A 26,825-nucleotide genomic window follows, 5' to 3' on the forward strand; every position below is an offset into this window, starting at 1 on the left:
CAAAATAATCAGTGATGTTAACACAAACTTACTGCTGACACCCTCTCCACTCTGTCAGGGGGCTATACTTATATAAGCGTTAAATAGAACAGGTTCTGTAGGCATCTATGTGGAATCAGCTGATGACGGTGTAAAAGAAGTGCGCTCTTTCACGCTATAGTAGGATCTTGGGCCTCTGCATGGTTCTTTATACCTGACGCTAACATCGACCTGTGTCATGCCCCACTCTGACGATGTGCGGAGGTCGGCCAGGATAGCAGCACGAGTTTAGTATTTGTTTTGGTTCCGTGCTGGATCCGCCTCTCATCAGGTGCACTGGGTGGAGTCATTAGTTTAAATGGTCTCCAGCTAAGTGCTCTGAGCGGATTATACTGATCATTTTGGTCTGGGAAGTTTTGAGGGAAGGTTGGCTGTCAGTTCCTGCTCTCAGAAGATGTGTCATTTCTTGTTTGGTTGTTGGTGTCATCTATCCCTTCCAGGTTCTTTGCGAGCAGGCTGCTCCTATCCCCCACTTCACCATCTCAGGGAGTTCAGGGTTTTGTCAGTTCAGGCTGGAGGACACAGCACACCTACCTTCAAGGTCTGCCTGTGGGCTGAGCAGTGCAGGGAAAGAGGTCATGGATAAACTAGGAGGTGACCCTTCCCCTGTCTCTCGTCCAGAGCCTGGTTGGTGTGTAATCTTTTATACTGTGCACGTCCGCCGTGACAGTAAGGCCGAGTTCACACTTCAGTTATTTGGTCAGTTTTGGCCCAGTAACTGTCCAAAGAAGTGAAGTATGCAGTGATTTTAAGAGCGATGCCTGTCATCTGCATGTCATACTCACTCACAGTATTGTTTCACTACCACAGCAGACTCACTTTGAGTGTTGCTGCAAGGCACAGTGTTCTACACTACTATACAGGCTCTCTGCAGCCAGGAAATAGCTATTTTTAACACAATTTGCCATGAATTAATTTGGATCTAATCTTTTTGGAAAATATGGCGAAACGACCGAATCAAATTTTTTAGAAATTCACTCATCTCTTGCAATCCCATATATCCCGGTTTTAATAATTTCAACACCCCCAAGAATTTTTATTTTTATTGGAAACGTGCATTTAGGCCTAAATTCGCTAATGCTGACAGATAATTTTGGGCGCTACTCTTTGTATTGGTGTAGTAATCACCTATATGCTGTTTTTAATAATTTCAACAACCCTACCAAAAAAAAAACACCTTCTGAAGATAGAAAATAAGGGAAACGGATTTAGGACTTAATTTGTTAACACCCACTGATCACCTATATGCTGATTTACGGTAGTTAAATTGAACAAGTCCCCCAAAAAATACAATTCTAACCGGGTGGAAATATAATTGACTGAAATGGATGATTGAGGTCTGACGCTCAGTTTCATGTTAACATTCAGATGTAAATTATTGCCTTATCTTTTGTATTGGTGTACTGATCACTTATATGCTAGTTTAATTAAATTCAAAAAGTTAAATTGAGATGTCAAAAAAGTTAAATTCAAACTGAGTGAATAAACAGAAAAGGATGATCAAGGCCTGCCTGACGCTCAATTTGACATTAACACTTACAGGTAAATTGTTGCCCTAGACTGTGTATTGGTGTACCATGTGGATGTAGAATAAATGGAAACAGACAATAAAGGCCTGACACTAAATTTCATGTTAACACTCACAGGTAACTTGTTGCTTTAGCCTATGTATTGGTGTACTGATCACCTATATGTTGGTTTCTTTAAATTAAACAATTCACCCACAAAATGTAATTCAAACCGTGTGGATATCGAAAAAACAGAAATAGACGATTGGGGCCTGATGCTGAATTTAGCATTCACGCTCACAGGTAAATTGTTGCCCTAGACTGTCTATTGTTGTGTTGCTTACCTATATGCTGGAATAATTAGTCAATGTAAGAATTTTTTTTTAACTTTGTGTATCAAGTTAATTATCAAATTTAGCGCTAATATTTTGTTCTTAATCATTGATGTATTTCGTTTTTAAAACTAAAAAAAATGTGAGATGATCTGACACCCAGTTCTCACTAGTATTCTATATGCTATGCTAGGTTGATGGTAGAACACATGTTGTACAGTTTTCGCTTATTCCACTATAAAAAAGGATTTCTGTGTAAATGGGAAAAAATTGCAGGTAGCTGCCTTTGAGGTTTGAAGCAGCTGCAGTTTGTGCTAGCAGCCACAGCCAGCTACTCACTCCCTGGATGACAGCTTTCCTGCTTGTCCCCTTCTACACACACAATTCTTCTTCCTCTTCATAATTCTAGCCTTTGCCTTCACTGTCCCTGGCACTAGGATATAAGCTTGATTGATTTCTGATTGTCTTTGACTCTCTAAGATCGTTTTTGCAGGAGAAGCAGTGAGACACGCACATATGAAGGACCGTACAGTAATAAAAAGATTGTAAGGCAAACCCATTTCTCTTATTATTATTATTGTTATTATTTTTTGTGCTAACTTTAATCATTACCTGCAAAGGTTAGTATTTACCACCCCTTTCCATGGCCCTTCCCCTCTTTTTTTGACACTATTCTGCAGTTTTTTTTCTTTTAAATACCTATAGTCCACTTCCTCTCAGGGTAAAATAAGGACCCTCGTTCTTCCTCCCTAGTGCTTTTTTACCACTGACATTTACTCTAAAATAGTGCAATGCGCCGTTTTAGTGGATTCGTCCGAAACTAACTTGAAAAGATTCAGGTTCATCTATCATATAAAAAATAACCAAATTTGGACCAAATCCTACTTGGTCTGAACTAGTTTGCTCACCCTTAGTCTACTTTATAACAATAGGGGGCGATATAAATACTGGGGCACTTCAGTGTAAGCATTATAACAGTAGGGGGCATTATAAATACTGGGGGCACTGTAGGGGTATTTGAAATCCAGGGGACAATAGGCGTTCTTATTACTACTGGGGGCTCTATAGGAGGGACTCATAGATCTGCATTATTTCTACTAAGAGCATTATGGGGGGCCTTATTACTATTGAGGGGTCTGTAGAAAGCCTTATTACCACTGGGGGAACAATATGGGGGCTTATTTCTACTGGGGGCTCTGTAAGGGCATTAATACTGGAGGGCTCTACTACTAATGGAGGCACTCTTGGGGAGCCCTATCACTGTTGGGGGCACTGTAGGGGGCAGTATTACTAATGATGGCGTTCGAGAAGGGAATTACTATTGGTGGGACTATGAGGAGCACTACTACTATGGGGAAGATTATTTGTAGGGCACTCATTTTTCTTCAGGATAGTATTTGGGGGGTACCTAAAAGTGAGGAAGCTAAAATGTCAGTGTGTCACACTCTGCAGAGACAAGGCGGCTGAGAGAAGTTGTACGGACCAAATGGAGAAGATGATGACAGAAAGGATTTACATCAGAGGAGATGTCACCTAGGAGGCCCTGAATGTGAGAAGTATGTGCTGCTGTATAGCTGTATAGCAAGTACAGTAAAATGTCTTCAGTGCTAGTGTTTGGGAGGGGGGGGGCGGTTGGTCGACTTAGAGAAATGGGCCATATACATTGGGTCTTGGGTCCCGGATCTTTTGAGATCCTAGCAACGCTCCTGACCAAAGGTGTTATATGGGGTTGAGGTCAGGGCTCTGTGCAAGCCTGTCAAAATCTTCCTCACCAACCTTACCTTATAGACCTTGCTTTGTTCAGTTGGGCACAGTCATGCTGGAGCAGAAAGGGGTTTCCCCAAACTGTTCCCAAAATATCAATACAATACAATACAATACAATACAATTGTTTAAAATCCAATTGTCCAAAATATCTTAGTTTGTTTAGGCATTAGGATTGACAATTGGTTAAATCAAAGTCCTTTCCGTTTTAAATGTTTTTATTGACTTTCCCATTACAAAATCTTTTGAACCTAAAGGAACTGGACAATTTTCCATGGCAATTCTCAAAATGCCATAAACAGTAATGTGTGCACATAGGTCTGCTTACCGTCTACCAACAGTCCCAGGCTGCCCTGGTATCATTTAAGTAAACATACTCATCTTTCTTCCTCCACATTAATGGGCTCCACTTTCTCGGTGTCACGGAACCATGAACCAGACGTACAACAAGAGATAAGTGAAAATAAGAAGGCTTTATTGAAAATAAAGCTGTAAAGCAAAAGTCCAAACGGATGGTGAAACCGAGCAGAGTCTTTGCGAAGCCAGAGGTCAGGAACCAGAAGGGTAGTCAGACGAAGCCAGGATCAGGAACCAGCAGGGTAGTCAGACGAAGCCAGGATCAGGAACCAGCAGGGTAGTCAGACGAAGCCAGGATCAGGAACCAGCAGGGTAGTCAGACGAAGCCAGGATCAGGAACCAGAAGCAGCAGCAGTCTTAGAAGCATGTGAACACAAGAGGACCAAGCAAGGAACTGAAGCCACAGACCTCCTATATATATGAGCTAGGCATCCAACTCCTCCCAGGGGAAGGAGGAGCCGCAGGGTGGAAGGCTACAAGAAACCCAGGACCCAAGATGGCCGCCAGCACATGTCAAACGAAGGAGAGCAGCAAGCAGGTAAGACCATGACAGTACCTCCCCCTCAAGGGCCCCTCCTCCGCGGAGCACAAAACGGTTTCTGAGGGAAGCGTGCGTGGAAGGCTCGGAGCAAGGCAGGAGCATGGACATCTGCGGAGGGAACCCAGGAACGCTCCTCTGGACCATAACCACGCCAATGGACCAAAAACTGCAACCGACCGCGGACCAGGCGTGAGTCCAGGATATTGCTCACCTCATATTCCTCACGATTGCCCACTTGGACTGGACGAGGCCGAGGAACCGAGGAAGTGAAACGATTACACACCAGTGGCTTCAACAGGGAGACATGAAACACGTTGGAGATCCGCATGCCAGGAGGAAGCGCAAGGGCATAGGCTACCGGGTTTACCCTGCGAAGCACTCGGAAGGGACCAACAAAGCGAGGCGCCAGCTTGGGAGTGGGCACTCGAAGGTTGAGGTTGCGGGTGGACAACCATACACGGTCTCCGACCTGGTAGGAAGGAGCAGGCGCTCGTCTGCGATCAGCCTGGAATCTCTGGCGCTGCGCAGAGACCTCAAGGGACTTCTGGATCTGTACCCAAGAAGCACGTAGGACGGAAAGGTGATCCTCCACAGCCGGAATATCCTGGGGAGAGAATACCTCCGGTAACACGGCAGGTTGGAACCCATAATTGGCCATGAAGGGAGACGTCCCAGAGGAAGAGTTCACCGCCGTGTTCCTGGCAAACTCAGCCCAAGGCAGGAGGTCAACCCAATTGTCTTGGTGATCGGAGACATAGCAACGAAGGAATTGCTCCAAGGCCTGATTGGATCGTTCTGCGGCCCCATTGGACTGAGGGTGGTAGGCCGAGGAGAAGGAGAGATGAATCCCCAACTGGGAGCAAAAGGCGCGCCAGAACCTGGACACAAACTGACTCCCCCGATCCGACACAATCTCCTTAGGCAAACCGTGCAACCGGAAGACCTCCCTGGCAAAAATCGTGGCCAACTCTTGTGCAGAGGGTAACTTCTTGAGAGGAACACAGTGGCACATTTTGGAAAACCGATCCACAATCATGAGAATGACCGTATGGCCTCGGGATGCAGGGAGGTCCACAATGAAATCCATCCCCAGGTGTGACTATGGGCGCTCCCCGGTGGCTATGGGTTGCAGAAGGCCCAACGGAAGGTGCCGAGGGGACTTACTCTGGGCACAAACGGAGCATGCCGCTACATATGCGGCGATGTCGGAACGTAGGGAAGGCCACCAGAACAGACGTGAAACAGCCCAGGACAGCTGATTCTTTCCAGGATGCCCCGCGGTCTTGGAGTTATGGTAGGTTCGCAGGAGCCGCAGGGTGGAGGAACCAGCAGGGTAGTCAGACGAAGCCAGGATCAGGAACCAGCAGGGTAGTCAGACGAAGCCAGGATCAGGAACCAGAAGCAGCAGCAGTCTTAGAAGCATGTGAACACAAGAGGACCAAGCAAGGAACTGAAGCCACAGACCTCCTATATATATGAGCTAGGCATCCAACTCCTCCCAGGGGAAGGAGGAGCCGCAGGGTGGAAGGCTACAAGAAACCCAGGACCCAAGATGGCCGCCAGCACATGTCAAACGAAGGAGAGCAGCAAGCAGGTAAGACCATGACACTCGGGTTGTTCTTGGGTACCCATAATTCTGCACATGAGCTGAATGATACAGGTAGCAGAATCCCGTTCTGAGTGCTAAATGCAAAAAACATATAAACAAGGGGCATGAAACATTTTACTTTAGCATTGGTATGTGAACAGTATAGGAATATACTGAGAGATAGGGTGTAACATGGTTGCAGCATGTAAATGTGCAGATAGGATTAGAGTGATCACTGCTATGTACCTTATGTATGTATGTCTCTAAAAAAGTGATGTCCCTAATTGAGAAACATATGCTTAAAATATATGTAACCCTTCAATAAATATGCATTTCTAAAGAAGTGTCACCTATTGGAACATAACCTTACTATCACTCTAACCATATTTTTTTTGTCCAAACATGTGGGTGTAATCTTCTAACTGACTGTAATGTACTCAAAAACATTGGGTATTCACATTTTATTGAATTATGATTAAAATGTAGAAACTTGTATATCCACATTCAGCAAATGGAGCATTTACTGTGATATATGCAGTTCTAAGGCATGATTACTATTAGCAGTACAACAACATGATGTTGCTGGGAATAAGTTCCACAATCGGTGAATGATACATTAGGAATGATCTAAGCATATTTATAAACAATATGTTTTTTAACCAGTTACACCAATGACATTTACGTTGTTCTGGGCCTTTTGTGTTGTTAATGCGAGCAGATCATGAGCGATACATTTATAATATGCACACAATTATTTGAGACATTTGCGAGAAAATGCATTATCTACTATTATATGTAGCATTATGTTATTATTTTGAATTATACTTCCTTTTTTATTCATGTTATTATGCATAAAAAAAGCAAAGATGGATGGTTACAATTTTACTTCAACATTACTTTACTATATAAAGCTAACTTTATAGAAGAAAACTTTTGATCTACATCTACATTTTCTCTGAGATGTTTCTTTCAAGAAGTTTCATGTATAAATGATGACCTTAGAATACTGTTATGTATTAAAATATGTAGGCACTATATAGTGATACCTCATAAATCAGGAAGCTTCCAGCTGTAGCGTAATGTGATATACTGTACCACAATTAACATAGGGCAACTCAGATATAGCATTACATATCCAACACAATGATTCTCTACTATTTCTTGGACCAGTATATATATTTTTTATATTTGCTCTACTTATCCTGCTTTTCTGACTCAGATACTGGCTACATTCACATGACAGTAAAAAAAAAATGGCCATGAAAAAAAGTGTATGTTTTTCATGGACATTTTTCAACCATTTTTCCATCTGTTTGAATAAAGGTTGTTAAAATTAGCCATTAAAAACTGATGATTTTATTGGCTTTTTTCCAGCAGTATACATAATGTCCCCTATAGTAGCCCCCAACATAAATAATGTCCAGAGGCCACACCATTAATAATGTCAACTATAGTGGCCCCAGCATTAATATTTATCCCCCAAAGTGGCCTCAGCATGAATAATGTCCCCCCTAGTGGCCCAAGGCAGTAGTGATGTCTTACACAGTGGACCCCAGCATTAATAATGTGCATTTATTTTTTATGCCCCTCTCAAATGAAACAAATCTCAACCACTTTCACGCATGGGGACACTAACTCTTCACTGAAAGCAGAAGAACCTGACGTTCCCAGCGTGATGACGCTGGAACCGTCATATCCTTCTGCATTCTGTGAGGAGAAAGTATGCAACGGACCCGGCATGTGCAAGGTGAGTTTTTATTTTTATGCACAGTGATATAAATGATACTGCACTTTCCCTACAACCAAACCGCATGCAAACCCCCCCCGTTGAGAGATAATCCTGATGATCTGATCAGTCTAAATTACCTTACTGATGAATTCAAATCCTCTGGGATCCTCATTTCTCCATTGCACAGGTATGGGGTTATTGCAGGCGAAAGTTAAGTGCCTAGACTCGGGAGTCACGCCCGGCTGGTGGCGCGGCTGCTGCTAGTACAGGGTCGTGGACTGCAGCTGGTATAAGAGGAATAGTAGGTTAGCGCTATTGGAATCTTTGTATTTTTTATTTTATTTTAACCCCTGAAAGGCCATTTTTCACTAGTGCACCCATTTTTAATGGTTGTTCTATAGGTGCATTCCTGTCTAAGCAACCATTAAAAACAGTAGAATTGAATTCAATGGAGTCTGCCTGGGTATGAAAATGTCAAAAATAGGGTATGTTCTATTTTTTAATGGCTGCTATTCACTGGCATTACAAAAACGGCCATTTGAATAGACCGATAGACTGCAGTGGCCATTAAAAAAAACGACTGTCATGCGAATGTAGCCTTTGGCTTCTCGTATACCGTGTCTGTTTGGTTTCCATTTTTGTCACAATTTCATCTACATATGGAATCATGACCTCTACAGTTCACTTGAAGAGTGGGGAGCTGTATTACCAGACAAAGCCTGTGAACAAATATGGAAATGACCTCTATACCACCCATGACAACTGGGTATAAAGTTCATTGCTTGAAACGGGTTGTCCTGGCTATAGATTTTGATAATATCCTTAGAATAGGTCATCGATGTCAGATGGGTGGAGGTCCAACACATGGTACCCCCACTGATCAACTGTTGTCAGTAGCCATTGGCTCTGGAAATAACATAGTGGATGGAGCAGAAAGGAGACAGCTCACGTTCAAATGAATAGTCACTACACAGTAAATGGAGCTGTCTGCTCCCAGCTTCATCTACCATGTTATTTCTGGCACATGCGGCTGTTTAAAATAGCTGGCTGGTTGGAGTGCTATGTGTCAGACCCCCATCAATTTTATATTGATCACCTATCAATATCTAGAGCCTGAACAACCCCTTTAAGTACCTGTCACAACTGAAAAATACTTGGCTCTTCTTCTGAACCGTGTTTTAGTTATATACAGTACAGACCAAAAGTTTGGACACACCTTCTCATTCAAAGAGTTTTCTTTATTTTCATGACTATGAAAATTGTAGATTCACACTGAAGGCATCAAAACTATGAATTAACACATGTGAAATTATATACATAACAAACAAGTGTGAAACAACTGAAAATATGTCATATTCTAGGTGTCACGGGTGTATGTGAGCAACGATAGTAATTCACAGTACAGAGCAACTGACTGGACCCAGAACTAGGGAGGATAAAGGGTGACCCCTGTCCGACCCTCAACGCTTTCCCTATTCTGCTAAAGCACATGCCCGGATCCAAAAGGCGGAACGAGGCATGCCCACGTGCCTAAGACTAATGACCACTGTAACCCCTACAATAGTGGAAGGGGCACGGCCACCAGTGCCCTACTCAGTATATGGAGGGAACCGTGGCCACCTCAGATCCAGTCAGAAAACAAACAGGAATACAACAATGTCTGCAGACTTAGCTGAAGGTGTTGTAGCCGCAGAGAAGACGGATCCAAGGACAGGCTGGCAAAATCCGGAGTGCTAGCTGCAGCAGAACACAGGTCCAGTGGACTGATAGCTACAAGTGAAGAAACCAAAGCAAGAGCCACAACTGAAGTGAGAACTATAATCCACATCCTATCATAGGAGGAGGGGTGATATAAAGAGAGGGAAATCAAACACATGAAGGACAGCTGTGGTGAAAGAAACCAGAAGTAAACAGAGTAGTGAGAACGCCTCCCAGCTCTAGTAGTGACATCATCACAGGGGTGGAGAAACAGAGCTGTGAGAACGTCCCAAAGCTCTGGTAGTGACAGTACCCCCCCCCCTCTATGGGTGGACTCCGGACACCCAGGACCCACCTTCTCAGGATGAGCCCTATGAAATGCCCTGATGAGGCGAGTGGCTTTAATGTCCGACACCGGAACCCACATCCTCTCCTCAGGACCATAACCCTTCCAATGAACGAGGTACTGAAGAGAACCGCGGACCATGCGAGAGTCCACAATTCTGGAAACCTCAAACTCCAGATTGCCATCAACCAAAATCGGAGGAGGAGGCAAAGAGGAGGGTACCGTGGGCTGGACATATGGTTTTAAGAGAGATCTGTGAAATACATTATGTATCTTCCAAACCCGTGGAAGATCAAGACGGAAGGCAACAGGATTGATGACTGACAAGATTTTATAAGGCCCAATAAACTTGGGACCCAATTTCCAGGAGGGAACCTTCAACCTAATGTTTCTAGTAGACAACCACACCAGATCACCCACATTCAGGTCTGGACCAGGCACACGTCTCTTATCAGCCACACGCTTATACCTCTCACTCATCTTTTTAAGATTACTCTGAATCTTTTGCCAAATGGTAGACAAAGACGAGGAAAATCTCTCCTCCTCAGGTAAACCAGAAAGAGCCCCTCCCGAGAATGTACCAAACTGCGGATGGAACCCATATGCACCAAAGAATGGTGACTTATCAGAAGATTCCTGACGACGGTTGTTCAGAGCAAACTCAGCAAGAGGGAGAAATGAACACCAATCCTCCTGGTTCTCTGAAACAAAACAGCGCAAATATGTCTCCAGATTCTGATTGAGGCGCTCAGTCTGACCATTCGACTGCGGATGAAAAGCAGAAGAGAAGGACAGCCGAACCCCCAGGCGAGAACAGAAAGCCTTCCAGAACCTGGACACAAACTGCGTGCCTCTATCGGAAACAATATCAGAGGGAATGCCGTGCAATTTAACAATATGGTCGACAAAAGCTTGCGCCAACGTTTTAGCATTGGGTAAACCAGGGAAAGGTACGAAATGAGCCATCTTGCTAAAACGGTCCACCACCACCAGGATCACCGACTTCCCCGAGGAACGAGGAAGATCCGTGATAAAGTCCATGGACAGGTGTGTCCAAGGACGGGAAGGAATGGGTAACGGGAGAAGGGAACCCGAAGGCCGTGAACGAGGGACCTTAGCGCGAGCGCACGTCTCACAAGCAGCCACAAAACCCTCCACCGACTTACGAAGAGCCGGCCACCAAAATCTCCGAGCAATGAGATCCACCGTGGCTCTACTCCCGGGGTGACCAGCAAGAACCGTATCATGATGCTCCTTAAAGAGTTTGTGACGTAGCTCAGGAGGCACGAACAACTTCCCAGAAGGACAACGGGCAGGTGTCTCAGTCTGGGCAGCCTGGACCTCGGCCTCCAAATCGGAATATAGAGCAGAAACAACTACCCCCTCCGCCAAAATGGGACCCGGGTCCTCGGAGTTTCCTCCTCCCGGAAAACAGCGAGAGAGAGCATCAGCCTTCACATTTTTTATCCCAGGTCGGAATGTAACAACAAAATTGAATCTGGAGAAGAACAGAGACCATCTGGCCTGTCTCGGATTCATACGCCTGGCCGACTCCAAGTATGCCAGATTCTTATGGTCGGTAAAAACGGTGATAGGGTGCCTGGCCCCCTCCAACCAATGGCGCCATTCCTCGAAAGCCAACTTGATGGCCAACAACTCCCTATCTCCCACATCATAGTTTCTCTCTGCCGGGGAGAGTTTTTTAGAGAAAAAGGCACAGGGTCGCCACTTGGCAGGGGAAGGGCCCTGGGACAAAACCGCACCCACACCCACCTCGGAAGCATCCACCTCAACAATAAAAGGTAAGGAAACATCGGGATGCACCAAGACGGGAGCAGACGCAAAATTCTCTTTAATCTTAGAAAAGGCTGCAAGCGCCTCCTCCGACCAAGAGGAAAAATCCGCCCCCTTTTTTGTCATGTCAGTGAGGGGTTTGACAACAGAGGAATAATTCAAAATGAACTTTCTGTAATAGTTCGCAAAACCCAGAAAGCGCATCAATGCCTTCTGATTCTCAGGAAACTCCCACTCAAGTACAGCACGGACCTTCTCGGGATCCATGCGAAAACCAGAAGCAGAGAGGAGAAAACCCAGAAATTGAATCTCCGATACCATAAAAAGACATTTCTCCAGCTTGGCGTACAATTTATTTTCCCGCAGAATCTGCAGAACCTGAAAAAGATGATCCTGATGGGTCTGAACATCAGGGGAAAAAATCAAAATATCATCAAGATATACCAATACGAATTTCCCCATTAAATGATAGAAAATACTATTAACAAAATGCTGAAAGACGGCCGGAGCATTCATCAGGCCGAAAGGCATAACGAGATTCTCGAAATGCCCGTCAGGGGTATTAAAGGCCGTTTTCCATTCATCCCCCTCTCTGACCCTGACCAGGTTGTACGCGCCTCTCAAATCCAATTTGGAAAACACCTTGGCCCCAACAATTTGATTGAAGAGGTCCGGGATCAGAGGAAGGGGATAGGGATCGCGAATCGTGATACGGTTCAGCTCCCTAAAATCTAGGCAAGGTCTCAGAGAGCCATCTTTCTTTTTAACAAAAAAAAAACCCGCGGCCACAGGTGACTTTGAGGGACGAATATGCCCCTTTTCGAGACTCTCGGAGATGTAAGTTCGCATTGCGATTCTTTCCGGTTGTGAGAGATTGTAGAGGCGTGCTTTTGGCAGCTTGGCGCCGGGAATGAGGTTAATGGGACAGTCAAACTCCCGGTGAGGAGGTAGCTCCTGAACACCGCTCTCGGAAAACACGTCCGAGAAATCAGAGAGAAATGATGGCACCGTTTTAGTAGACACCTCTGCAAAAGTCGCTGTGAGACAATTCTCTCTACAAAAATCACTCCACTCATTTATTTGCCTTCCTTGCCAATCAATAGTGGGGTTATGTCTAGTGAGCCAGGGTAACCCCAAAACTAGAGGAGACGGCAATCCGTTAAGGACAAAACAAGATATATCCTCCACATGAGTTTCACCTACAGCTAGCCGGATATTGTGAACAATGCCCTTCAGAGATCTCTGTGAGAGTGGAGCAGAGTCAATAGCAAAAACAGGTATATCTTTATCTAATGTGCAAACCTGAAAACCATGCATGGCTACAAATTGAGTGTCAATAAGATTGACGGCCGCTCCACTATCGACAAAAATCTCACAAGAAATGACTTTGCTCTCTAGCGCCACCCTGGCAGACAGGAGAAAACGGGAACTGCAGGTCAGAGGAAAAGCATCAAATCCTACATCAACTTTGCCCAAAGTAGCAGATGAAGCAGAACTTGATGATTTACCTTTTGAGATTTTTCTCTTATTATCGCTCTTAGTACGGTTCAAGAATCTCCTAGACGGACAAACATTTGCCAAATGACCTATGCCCCCACAACAAAAACAGACCATACTCTGAGGACTAAATCCTCTTTTATCAGGGGCAAGTCGAGCTAGCTGCATGGGCTCCTCCTCAGAGGGGAGCGAGACAGGATGAGGCCCCTGCACACTGAATGAGTCCGCACCACTGCCCCTAGACTGACAATGGCTGGACAGAGAGGTCTCGTTTCTTTCTCTTAGACGCCTGTCAAGGCGTACCGCCAATGACATGGCAGACTCTAAGGACGTTGGTCTCTCATGGAAAGCAAACGCATCTTTTAATCTCTCCGAGAGACCATGACAGAACTGACTCCGGAGTGCAGCATCATTCCAACCCGAATCAGCTGCCCATCTCCGAAATTCAGAACAATAAAGCTCCGCAGACCGTTTGTTCTGGCATAAAACACGTAGGTTAGATTCGGCCAGAGCAACACGATCCGGGTCATCATAAATCTGCCCCAGGGCCACAAAAAATCCCTCCACGGATCGAAGGGAGGGATCCCCTGATGGCAGCGAAAAAGCCCAAGTCTGAGCATTACCCCTGAGCAGGGAGATGACAATCCTCACCCTCTGCTCTTGATTACCAGAAGAGTGAGGACACAAGCAAAAATGGAGTTTGCATGCCTCTCTGAAACGAACAAAATTCTCACTGCCCCCGGAGAACGTCTCCGGAAGTGAGACTTTTGGCTCGCAACAGACTCCATGAGCCGGAGCAGGGCCCAATGCTTGAAGCTGGGTCATAGATTGACGGAGATCCGCTACTTCCAAAGAAAGACCCTGCATGCGGTCAACCAGGTCAGAAAGAGGATCCATGTCAAAAAAGGACGGTTTTGGTGGATTATAATGTCACGGGTGTATGTGAGCAACGATAGTAATTCACAGTACAGAGCAACTGACTGGACCCAGAACTAGGGAGGATAAAGGGTGACCCCTGTCCGACCCTCAACGCTTTCCCTATTCTGCTAAAGCACATGCCCGGATCCAAAAGGCGGAACGAGGCATGCCCACGTGCCTAAGACTAATGACCACTGTAACCCCTACAATAGTGGAAGGGGCACGGCCACCAGTGCCCTACTCAGTATATGGAGGGAACCGTGGCCACCTCAGATCCAGTCAGAAAACAAACAGGAATACAACAATGTCTGCAGACTTAGCTGAAGGTGTTGTAGCCGCAGAGAAGACGGATCCAAGGACAGGCTGGCAAAATCCGGAGTGCTAGCTGCAGCAGAACACAGGTCCAGTGGACTGATAGCTACAAGTGAAGAAACCAAAGCAAGAGCCACAACTGAAGTGAGAACTATAATCCACATCCTATCATAGGAGGAGGGGTGATATAAAGAGAGGGAAATCAAACACATGAAGGACAGCTGTGGTGAAAGAAACCAGAAGTAAACAGAGTAGTGAGAACGCCTCCCAGCTCTAGTAGTGACATCATCACAGGGGTGGAGAAACAGAGCTGTGAGAACGTCCCAAAGCTCTGGTAGTGACACTAGGTTCTTCAAAGTAGCCACCTTTTGCTTTGATTACTGCTTTGTACACTCTTGGCATTCTCTTGATGAGCTTCAAGAGGTAGTCCCCTGAAATGGTTTTCATTTCACAGGTGTGCCCTGTCAGGTTTAATAAGTGGGATTTCTTGCCTTATAAATGGGGTTGGGACCATCAGTTGCGTTGAGGAGAAGTCAGGTGGATACACAGCTAATAGTCCTACTGAATAGACTGTTAGAATTTGTATCATTGCAAGAAAAAAGCAGCTAAGTAAAGAAAAACGAGTGGCCATCATTACTTTAAGAAATAAAGGTCAGTCAGTCAGCCGAAAAATTGGGAAAACTTTGAAAGTAAGGGCTATTTGACCATGAAGGAGAGTGATGGGGTGCTGCGCCAGATGACCTGGCCTCCACAGTCACCGGACCTGAACCCAATCGAGATGGTTTGGGGTGAGCTGGACCGCAGAGTGAAGGCAAAAGGGTCAACAAGTGCTAAGCATCTCTGGGAACTCCTTTAAGACTGTTGGAAGACCATTTCAGGGGGCTACCTCTTGAAGCTCATCAAGAGAATGCCAAGAGTGTGCAAAGCAGTAATCAAAGCAAAAGGTGGCTACTTTAAAGAACCTAGAATATGACATATTTTCAGTTGTTTCACACTTGTTTGTTATGTATATAATTCCACATGTGTTAATTCATAGTTTTGATGCCTTCATAGTCATGAAAATAAAGAAAACTCTTTGAATGAGAAGGTGTGTCCAAACTTTTGGTCTGTATTGTATATATATATATATATATATATATATATATATATATATATATTAAGATAATCAGTATCAGACTTTATAAAGACAGTGCCTACTTGTGGTGTCCAATGATATTCTGCATGTAAAACCATTTCTCAAAACTGTGTTATAATAACTGTGGGTCTACTGTATATTTTATAGTGATCTTTTATATTGAAATAAATCCAAAAATAGGACAGCACTCCAGATAAAGTTAAGGGTGGTGAACCCAATTTTATTCACATCAACCAACAGCCCCAACTCTATGAGGCTTTTTCAAGCATCTTTTATATTGGATACAGTCTATAACTCTTCTGGTGAGACAATCTAAACCCTGAATATTACAGTGCTATACTTGGAAATTGTGTATTTTTTTTTCATCTGGTTTCCAGATGAGTGGCTCCATTGACGTTAATGATGGCCCTTTACGTATTGACTAGCATTGTTTTAGCTCAGGCATTGCAGAATTGACTACCTGTAACACAACAACATTATTATTTTAAAAGGATAGTCAAAATATTTTTCAAGCTGTTTCTGTAATGAAATAGAAGTAGTAACCCCGTCAAATGACATAAAAAAAATCATTGTTATAAGCCGTTGGCATCTATTTATTACTAAAGAACAAAAGCCTTCATCCATTTCTTTTAGAGAATGACATTTTTGTAATTCACTGCCCATTTCATTTGTTCTAAAGGCCTTCATGGGTTGACAAATATTCCTCTGAAATGGCTACTGATGCTTCATAGGATAATGTGCAGCCCCTTAGGACAAGGGCAAAGGCAGCAAACTTATCATCCTTTAGTTTAACTTCGCACGGGTCAGTAACAGAGCCAGGGGCGACAGGAGATGTTAAAGTGTGGGAAGCAAGAACTAAGAGCGGTAGGAGGCTGGTTTTTATAGTGTATTCTTGCCTTAGCCATTAAGCTGCAGAGACAGCCTGAATCACATTCTTGATTTGGTTCACTGAGCGGCATATAAACTGTTCCCTCATAAGAGGAATAAAATAAATGAAAAAATGCACCCATAGGTTGGTCTACAATTCGTGACTGACATGTTAATGCTAATATCCTTGCAAATATTAGAAATGTGTTTCATTTGTGGCTTTCACAACAAGATAATAGAGACGTGCAAAGTATTTATATCAATTTCACAGAAGACTATATTCAGCTTATGTATTACAAAGAATAATGTCTTATAAACAAGGATGCTTTAAGATGATATCACATTTAAATTGAACTCTGGTATTGTTTTTAAGATAGTACCGTAATTCAGTCTCAACTAATATATTTAGTTACCACTAGGGTATTTTATATCTTTATTACACAGTTGAGTCACATTATTATGACCACTTCCTACTTTTGACATCGACAGCGCGTAGCTCGTAAAGGACGTCACATGTCATGAGCTGGCTTGGTGGGCATATAAGGTGTGCCATAGGCAGTCTGCACACATATCCCTTATCGCTGTCATGGGTAAAAGGGGCTATTTATAACAGTTGCAAAAAGGGATGATTATTGGCTTTTGGCAGAGATGAGCCAAATTTAGAAAAATTTGATTCAGACGACTCACTGAAGTTTGTCAAGAAATCTGATTTGTTCCCAATCAATTCATCACAAATTGCCAATAATCTGGTATACCCAAGCCACTCTGCCTAATCATATACATGTCACTTTGTGGCCCAATCTCAGTGTGAAGGCTTGGAACTCAAACTGCAGGGAGAGGTTATTGCCTTGTGCATTACGTTCTAGTGCACTCACATTCATAGTTAATAAGTTCTGTAGGTACTGTGCCATCAGTATTACAGGTAGATGTAATTTATCTCCATCTACATCACTGGGCAGGGCACCAAGATTTATAACTAATCCCTTCCATTAGCTGTGTAATTACCGTGTGTCAGTATTATACTGTAGGTCAATAAAAGTGTCAGGTCATTTATCGTCGTGGACTTAACCATGTAGTGCCCCAAGACTCAGCAGCAGCAGTAGTGACCCCATGACAGAGTGGGGACTGTGGCAGCAGCAGTATTGGCCCTATTACAGAGTGAGGATGGTAGCAGCGGCCCCATGACCAAGTGGGGATGCAGGCAGCAGGAGTGGCAGTAACCATGACAATAGTGGCACCATGACAGAGTGGGGATGGTGGCAGCAGAAGCGGAAGTATTGGCTCCATGACAGAGTGGGGGGAGGGCCGGCAGCAGCAGCCATAGCAGTAACCATGACAAAACTGGCCCCATGAAAGAGTCTGGAGGGGGAGACAGCAGCAGTGGCAGTAAGGCTGTGTTAGCATCACTGTTTATGTTTCCGTTCTTCTGATCCACCAGAAGAACATTCAAAAAATCCTGTATTTTGAGCATCCATAATGCCTCTTTCCGATAGTCAGTGTTTTGCATCAGTATTTGATCAGTAATTGCAAGCAAAAACAGGAGTGGGTCCAAAACAGAGATAAAATGTAATGAAATTATTTGCTTACAAATTCTGATCAAATACTGAAGAAAAACATTGATCAATCAATGACTAAATGAGCGTATTAGCTACCGTGAATTTGAGTCGAGTTGGTGGAGCCATTTGTATGGTTCATTCTGATAACCAACAAGACTCCTTCCTTATGGCAATAATCCAGCTGCCATGTTTATCCATCCAACAAGTTCGGCCCATATGGTTTTAACCCAAATACATGTTGAAAGCAAAATACAAATAAGTTCATAGTATGGAGGGATCACGAACCTTATAGAGGGATACACATAGGTTACAAATTCATTGCCCTGCACACTGACGTAGAATTTGTTTAAAATTTGTTGTGGCTGTCAGAGTGATGTAGAATAAAATTTTCCATAACAGAACGTGGTAGCTAGGAATGATGAATTTGGGTCCAGTTGGTGGAACAATTTGTCTGGCAATACCGTCGACTAATTTATTTGCTAAAAAAAAAACTAATTTATTTAATAAAAGGCTAATCTTTTCGCTACAAGACTAATGTTTTTGTTAAAAGAGTAAATTTTCACCCTACTTTGTGAATCAGGGACTAATACAATTGCTTGTCTATTAATCAATATGAACATGACACAAACAGTAGAATGAAACAGGTGTATCGCCCCAATTTGTGAATCTAGGTCCAATATAATTGCTTATTTATTAATCTACTAGACATTAAGCCCGTTACAATAATGGGCGCTAGAACAGTAGTGCTGGCACTGTGATGGGGGATCTGTGGATGGCACTGTTATGGGGGATCTGTGGATGAAACTGTTATGGGGGATCTGTGGATGGCACTGTTATGGGGGGATCTGTGGATGACACTGTTATGGGGGATCTGTGGATGGCACTTTTATGGGGGATCTGTGGATGACACTGTTATGGGGGATCTGTGGATGACACTGTTATGGGGGATCTGTGGATGACACTGTTATGGGGGATCTGTGGATGACACTGTTATGGGGGATCTGTGGATGGCACTCTTATGGGGCGCTGTGGCTGACAGTGTTATGGGGCTGGTCTGTGGCTGACACTTATTGGGGTCTGTGGCTGACACTGTTATGGGGGTATCTGTGGATGACACTGTTATGGGGCTGGTCTGTGGCTGACACTTATTGGGGTCTGTGGGTGACACTTATTGGGGTCTGTGGCTGACACTGTTATGGGGGTATCTGTGGATGACACATAGCATCTTATGCTATGTGTCATCCACAGATCCCCCAATAACAGTGTCGATGTTTAGTGTGAATGTAATGGCAGCGGGGCCCGGTGCAGTCACTGTATTGCACCAGCCCCGCTCAGAGTAGTAATACTTTGAATAACTGTAATAATAATAATAACCTTCACTTCTTCACTCACTACATGGTGAGGCAGGAGGCACTGGCAGCGTAACTCACTACATCATGCGCCTGCGCCGACTGCTTCATTCATGCAGTGGGCGGAGCAGGGGCGTCACTTAGTAAGTTACGCTACGAGTGCCTGGCCGCCCGCCAGGCCTCCTGCCTCACCATGTAGTAAGTGAGCGGGGCAGGTGCAATACAGTGACTGCCCCCCGCTGCCATTACAATAGGATGCTGCACATGTACTGTCCGTGGAGTGTGTGCCGATGGAGCGGCGTCTGGCCGCATTGCGCGTGTGGGGAAGCGTTGTCCCGTGTGCTCCGGGCAGAGTATAACTCTGAAAGCCGCTGTGCCTGGCTCCCGGCGCCCTCCTCCCTGAGCGCTGCTGTCCCGCCGCTGTGCCCCCGAGCCCGGCTCTGCGACCTGGATTGGCGTGTGTGTGTCCGTCCGCTGCGCATGCACACTTCTATAATCGGCACACATGCACGGACACCAGCCCTGAGCACGTACACAGGGCTTTTATTAGTATAGATAATATTTTCTCTTACTGTAATACTGACTTATATGTAGCTGTAATATGCGTCACTGGCACTCACTTTTGGCTGAGACTGCAGGCACTGTGACTGGTGGCTGATATGACTGCCACTGACTGGTAGCGCTGAGACCACTTGCACTGTGACTGGTGACTGATACAGCTGTCACTGACTAGTGGTGCTGAGACCACTGGCACTGTGACTGGTGGCTGATATGGCTGGCACTGACTCGTGGTGCTGAGACTGTGGGCACTGTGACTGGTGCCTGAGATGGCTGGCACGGACTGGTGGTGCTGAGACTGCAGCTGATGGCTGAAACAGCTGGCACTTACTGGTGGCTGAGACGACTGGCAGTGCCACGTGGTGCTGAGACTGCTGTCACTGTGACTGGTGGCTGATACGGCTGGCACTCACTGGTGGTGCTGAGACCACTGGCACTGTGACTGGTGGCTGATAGAGCTGGCACTAACTGGTGGTGCTGAAACCACTGTCACTGTGACTGGTGGCTAATACGCTTGGCACTGACTTTTGGTGCTGAGACTGCTGTCACTGTGACTGGTGGCTGATACAGCTGGCACTGACTGCTAGGACTGACTGGTGGTGCTGAGACTGTGGGCACTGTGACTGGTGCCTGAGATGGCTGGCACGAACAGCTGGCGCTGACTGGTGGCTGAGACGCCTGGCAGTGCCACGTGGTGCTGAGACTGCTGGCGCGTTTTGGTGTCCACATGGCGGTGCGGAGCCGAACGGATCCGTCCTGACTTACAATGTAAGTCAATGGGGACGGATCCGTTTACATTGACACAACATTGGTGCAATTGTAAACGGATCTGTCCCCCATTGAATTTCAATGTAAAGTCAGGAGTCCCTATTTTAGGCTACTACCTGAGCTAGGTGCGGATCCGTCTGGTATCTGCACAGATGGATGCGCACCTATAAATGCAAACGATGGTATCCGTACAGTGCGGATCCGTCTGCATAACAGCTTTTTCAGATCTGAATTTTCACTATCGTGAAAACTCAGATCCGACAGTATATTCTAACATAGAGACGTTCCCATGGTGATGGGGACGCTTCAAGTTAGAATATACTAAGAACTGTGTACATAACTGCCCCCTGCTGCCTGGCAGCACCCGATCTCTTACAGGGGGCTGTTATCCACACAATTAAACCCTCAGGTGCTGCACCTGAGGGGTTAATTGTGCATATCATAGCCCCCTATAAGAGATCAGGGGCTGCCAGGCAGCAGGGCGCAGACCCCCCTCCCTCCCCAGGTGCCTCACGTGAGGGGTTAATTGTGCGGTTCTCAGCCCCCTGATTGGGTGCTAACAGGCAGCAGGGGCCAGACCCCCTCCCCAGTATTAAAAGCATTGGTGGCCAGTGCGGCCCCCCCTCCCTCCCTCCCCAGTATTAAAAGCATTGGTGGCCAGTGCGGCTCCCCCCTCCCTCCCCAGTATTAAAAGCATTGGTGGCCAGTGCGGCCCCCCCTCCCAGTATTAAAAGCATTGGTGGCCAGTGCAGCCCCCCTCCCTCTCCAGAATAAAAAGCATTGGTGGCCAGTGCGGCCCCCCCTCCCTCCCCAGTATTAAAAGCATTGGTGGCCAGTGCGGCCCCCCCCCTAACTTCCTCCCCAGTATTAAAAGCATTGGTGGCCAATGCGGCTTCTCCCCATCCCTCCTCAGTATAAAAAGCATTGGTGGCCAGTGCGGCCCCCCCATCCCTCCCTCCCCAATATTAAAAGCATTGGTGGCCAGTGCGGCCCCCCTCCCTCCCTACGCAGTATAAAAAGCATTGGTGGCCAGTGCGGCCCCCCCTTCCTTCCTCCCCAGTATAACAAGCAATATGTGGCCAGTGCAGGCCCCCCTCCCTCCCCAGTATAAAAAGCATTGGTGGCCAGTGCGGCCCCCCCCTTAATCCCTCCCCAGTATTAAAAGCAATATGTGGCCAGTGCGGGCCCCCTCCCTCCCCAGTATAAAAAGCATTGGTGGCCAGTGCGACCCCCCCTCCCTCCCTCCCCAGCATAAAAAGCAATATGTGGCCAGTGCGGGCCCCCCTCCCTCCCCAGTATAAAAAGCATTGGTAGCCAGTACGGCCCCCCCTCCCTCCCAGTATTAATAGCATTGGTGGCCAGTGCGGCCCCTCCCCCTCCCTCCCCAATATAAAAGCATTGGTGGCCAGTGCGGCCCCCCCTCCCTCCCTACCCAGTATAAAAAGCATTGGTGGCCAGTGCGGCCCCCCTCCCTTCCTCCCCAGTATAAAAAGCATTGGTGGCCAGTTCGGCCCCCCTACCTCCCCAGTATAAAAAGCATTGGTGGCCAGTGCGGTTCCCCCTTCCTCCCTCGCCAGTATTAAAAGCAATATGTGGCCAGTGCGGCCCCCCCTCCCTCCCCAGTATAAAAAGCATTGGTGGCCAGTGCGGCCCCCCTCCCTTCCTCCCCAGTATTAAAAGCATTGGTGGCCAATGCGGCCCCTCCCCATCCCTCCCCAGTATAAAAAGCATTGGTGGCCAGTGCGGCCCCCCATCCCTCCCTCCCCAATATTAAAAGCATTGGTGGCCAGTGCGGCCCCCCCTCCCTCCCTACCCAGTATAAAAAGCATTGGTGGCCAGTGCGGCCCCCCTCCCTTCCTCCCCAGTATAAAAAGCATTGGTGGCCAGTGCGGCCCCCCCTACCTCCCCAGTATAAAAAGCAGTGGTGGCCAGTGCGGCCCCCCTTCCTCCTTCCCCAGAATTAAAAGCAATATGTGGCCAGTGCGGCCCCCCTCCCTCCCTCCCCAGCATAAAAAGCATTGGTGGCCAGTGCGGCCCCCCCTACCTCCCCAGTATAAAAAGCAGTGGTGGCCAGTGCGGCCCCCCTTCCTCCTTCCCCAGAATTAAAAGCAATATGTGGCCAGTGCGGCCCCCCCCCTCCCTCCCCAGTATAAAAAGCATTGGTAGCCAGTACGGTCCCCACCTCCCTCCCAGTATTAAAAGCATTGGTGGCCAGTGCGGCCCCTCCCCATCCCTCTCTAGTATAAAAAGCATTGGTGGCCAGTGCGGCCCCTCCCCCTCCCTCCCCAATATAAAAGCATTGGTGGCCAGTGCGGCCCCCCTCCCTCCCTCCCCAGTATTAAAAGCATTGGTGGCCAGTGCGGCTCCCCCCTCCCTCCCCAGTATTAAAAGCATTGGTGGCCAGTGTGGCCCCCCTCCCTCCCCAGTAGTAAAAGCATTGGTGGCCATTGCGGCCCCCCTCCCTCCCCAGTATTAAAAGCATTGGTGGCCAGTGCGGCCCCCCCCTAACTTCCTCACCAGTATTAAAAGCATTAATGGCCAATGCGGCTTCTCCCCATCCCTCCTCAGTATAAAAAGCATTGGTGGCCAGTGCGGCCCCCCCATCCCTCCCTCCCCAATATTAAAAGCATTGGTGGCCAGTGCGGCCCCCTCCCTCCCTACCCAGTATAAAAAGCATTGGTGGCCAGTGCGGCCCCCCCTCCCTTCCTCCCCAGTATAAAAAGCAATATGTGGCCAGTGCAGGCCCCCCTCCCTCCCCAGTATAAAAAGCATTGGTGGCCAGTGCGGCCCCCCCTTAATCCCTCCCCAGTATTAAAAGCAATATGTGGCCAGTGCGGCCCCCCTCCCTCCCCAGTATAAAAAGCATTGGTGGCCAGTGCGACCCCCCCTCCCTCCCTCCCCAGCATAAAAAGCAATATGTGGCCAGTGCGGGCCCCCCTCCCTCCCCAGTATAAAAAGCATTGGTAGCCAGTACGGCCCCCCTCCCTCCCAGTATTAACCCCTTAAGGACCTAGGACGTACCGGTACGCCCTATTTCCCGAGTCCTTAAGGACCTAGGACGTACCGGTACGCCCTATTTCCCGAGTCCTTAAGGACCGAGGACGTACCGGTACGTCCTGACTTAAAATCGGAACTCCGGCGCCGCAGGGGTTAATCGGAACGGGATTTCGGCTGAAATCATTCAGCCGGCATCCCGTAACAATGCAGGGGGGGGTCATTTGACCCCCCCGTATCGGCGATCGCAGAAAACCGCAGGTCAATTCAGACCTGCGGTTTTCTGCGTTTCCGGTCCATTCGGGTGTCCTGTGACCCGATGAACCGGAAAAAGACTGCGATCGGTGGCGTAATTATACACCACCTATCGCAGTCCGAGGATTTGGAGAGGCGGTGCTGGCCCTGGTGCTGAATGCCGCTGTCCAGGGTGCTGATTGGTGCAGGGGAGAGAGGCGCGAGATTCAAACTTCCTGCGCTCCTCTCTCCCCTCCTCTTCCTGTCCAGCACCCTGACCGTGCAGCATCGTCCAGCACCAGCTCCTGTGTCCCCCTAATCGGAATCCATCACCCTCCTGCACCCATCGCCACCCAGGTAGGTTAGGGTCAGTGAGGGAGAGGCACCGTTAGGCAGGGAAAGAAGGGAAAAGTAAGTTAGAAAAAAAAAAAAAAAAGTACTTTTATTCCAAACTTCCAAACTTCCATCTAACCCTAACCCAGACCCCTCCTGCCACTTGCCCCCCCACCCCCCCCCCACCAGCCACTTCCCCCCCCCCCCACCTGCCTCCCCCCCCCACCCACCCCCCACCAGCCCCCCCCACCCCCCACTCACCACCACTTTTTTTTTTCTGCGTGCGCTGACTGGCCGGCACTTTTTAGCGTCCGTCCACTGTTAGCGCATCGCCCGCCCCACCACCCCACCGACCGCTGATCAGCGTTGTACCGCTGATCAGCAAGTTTTAACTTTTTTTTTTTCTAACACTTGCCCATTTTTTTGCCTGGACTTTTTAGTACGCGAACACCCGTTGCCCCCACACACACGCACATATAATAAAGTTTGCCACACACGCACACCTACACGCACACACACCCATGGCCCACCGGATGTTCTCGGCCGAGGAGGCATACGCCCAGATTGCCTCCGACTCTGAGAGCCCCAGTGAGGATGAGGATGACCCCACATTCCTTTTGTCATCCGCATCCTCCTCATCATCATCTGATGACGATGAGCCACCAAGGCGGCGGAGACGCCGCCAGGCGGAGCCAGGGGCCCCACATGCTAGGGATCCTGTGGCCCACCCTAGTACGAGCCGCCCTGGGGTTCGTACTGGTTTCCCGGCCCACCAAATAAGTCCACCGGAGCCCCCTGCCGATGAACTTAGCTGGTGTCCCCCAGTGGACTTTGAGCCTGAGATTCCGGATTTTGCTGGCAATCCTGGAATCCAGATTCCCACAGTGGGGTTTACTGAAATAGACTATTTTAGTTTTTTTTTCAGTAACTCACTGGTGAATTTGATGGTGGAGCAGACGAATCTGTACGCCCAACAGTTCGTCGCTCAAAACCCAGGCTCAGTTTTGGCTAGACCCGGTGGCTGGACGCCGGTCAGTGCAGCCGAAATGAGGACATTTTGGGGCCTCGTGCTGCATATGGGTCTAGTCCAAAAACCCAGTGTCAGGCAATACTGGAGTGGGGACGTCCTATACCAGACCCCACTGTACAGTATGGTCATGATACGTCACCGGTTTGAGGCCATCCGGAAATGTCTGCATTATTCCGATAATGCAGCATGTCCCCCCCGAAGTGATCCTGCCTATGACCGGCTGTATAAGATACGGCCGGTCATCGATCACTTTGGGGCCACATTTCAGCAGGCCTACGTACCTGGAAGGGAGGTCGCGGTTGATGAGTCTCTCGTTGCGTTCAAGGGGAGACTCAGTTTCCGCCAATACATTCCCACAAAGCGGGCGAGGTATGGCGTGAAGCTATACAAAATTTGTGAGAGTGCCTCAGGGTACACTTACAAATTTCGTGTGTACGAGGGGCGAGATTCCCGTATTGAACCCCCAGAATGTCCCCCCACTCTGGGTGTTAGCGGGAAACTCGTGTGGGACCTTATGTACCCACTGCTGGATAATGGTTACCACTTGTACGTGGATAACTTTTATACCAGCATTCCCTTGTTCAGGTCCCTTGCCGCCAGATCCACGTTCGCTTGTGGGACCGTGCGGAAAAATCAACGCGGCCTCCCTGCCTACCCCCTCCAGGTACCTATCCCCAGGGGTGAGACCCGTGCCCTTACCAGTGGAAACCTGTTGCTGGTCAGGTATAAGGACAAGAGGGATGTCCTTATGCTGTCCACAATCCACGGTAACGGCACCACCCCTGTCCCTGTGCGAGGTACCGCGGCAACGGTCCTCAAGCCCGATTGTATCGTCGACTACAATCGGTATATGGGAGGAGTTGATCTCTCTGATCAAGTCCTCACGCCATATAACGCCATGCGCAAAACCCGGGCATGGTACAAAAAAGTTGCGGTCTACTTGGTACAGGTTGCCATGTACAACTCTTTTGTACTATCCCGAAGCGCTGGCAGCACAGGGACATTCCTCCAGTTCTATGAGGCAGTCCTCAAAGACCTGATCTTTTCGGACCGGGAAAGAGCAGGCCGGAGTACCTCGGGAATTGGAGGCGCCCGGATCGTCCCTGGCCAACACTTTCCAGGTGTGGTCCCCCATACTGGAAAGAAGGGACGAACCCAAAAAAAGTGCAGAGTGTGTCACAAGAGGGGGATACGGAAGGACACCACTACTCAATGTGACACTTGCCCCGATCATCCGGGCCTCTGCATTATCAATTGCTTCAGGGAGTATCACACTTCCATGGAGTACTAAATTTTTATAATCCTCAACAGTCCACTAGAGAACATAAAACACTATGGCTCTCAGACTTTGGAGACACGGAAACAATTTTTCTTTCCCCAAAAAATATTAGTTTTAGAGCAGGCATCCTCAAACTGCGGCCCTCCAGATGTTGTAAAACTATAACTCCCAGCATGCCCAGACAACCTACAGCCATCAGCAGGGCATGGTGGGAATTGTAGTTTTACAATATCTGGAGGGCCGCAGTTTTAGGATGCCTGCTTAGTGTCTCCAAAGTCTGAGAGCCATACATATTGGGC

The sequence above is a fragment of the Bufo bufo genome, chromosome 4 (assembly GCF_905171765.1).
Source record: "Bufo bufo chromosome 4, aBufBuf1.1, whole genome shotgun sequence".
Lineage (NCBI taxonomy): Eukaryota > Metazoa > Chordata > Amphibia > Anura > Bufonidae > Bufo > Bufo bufo.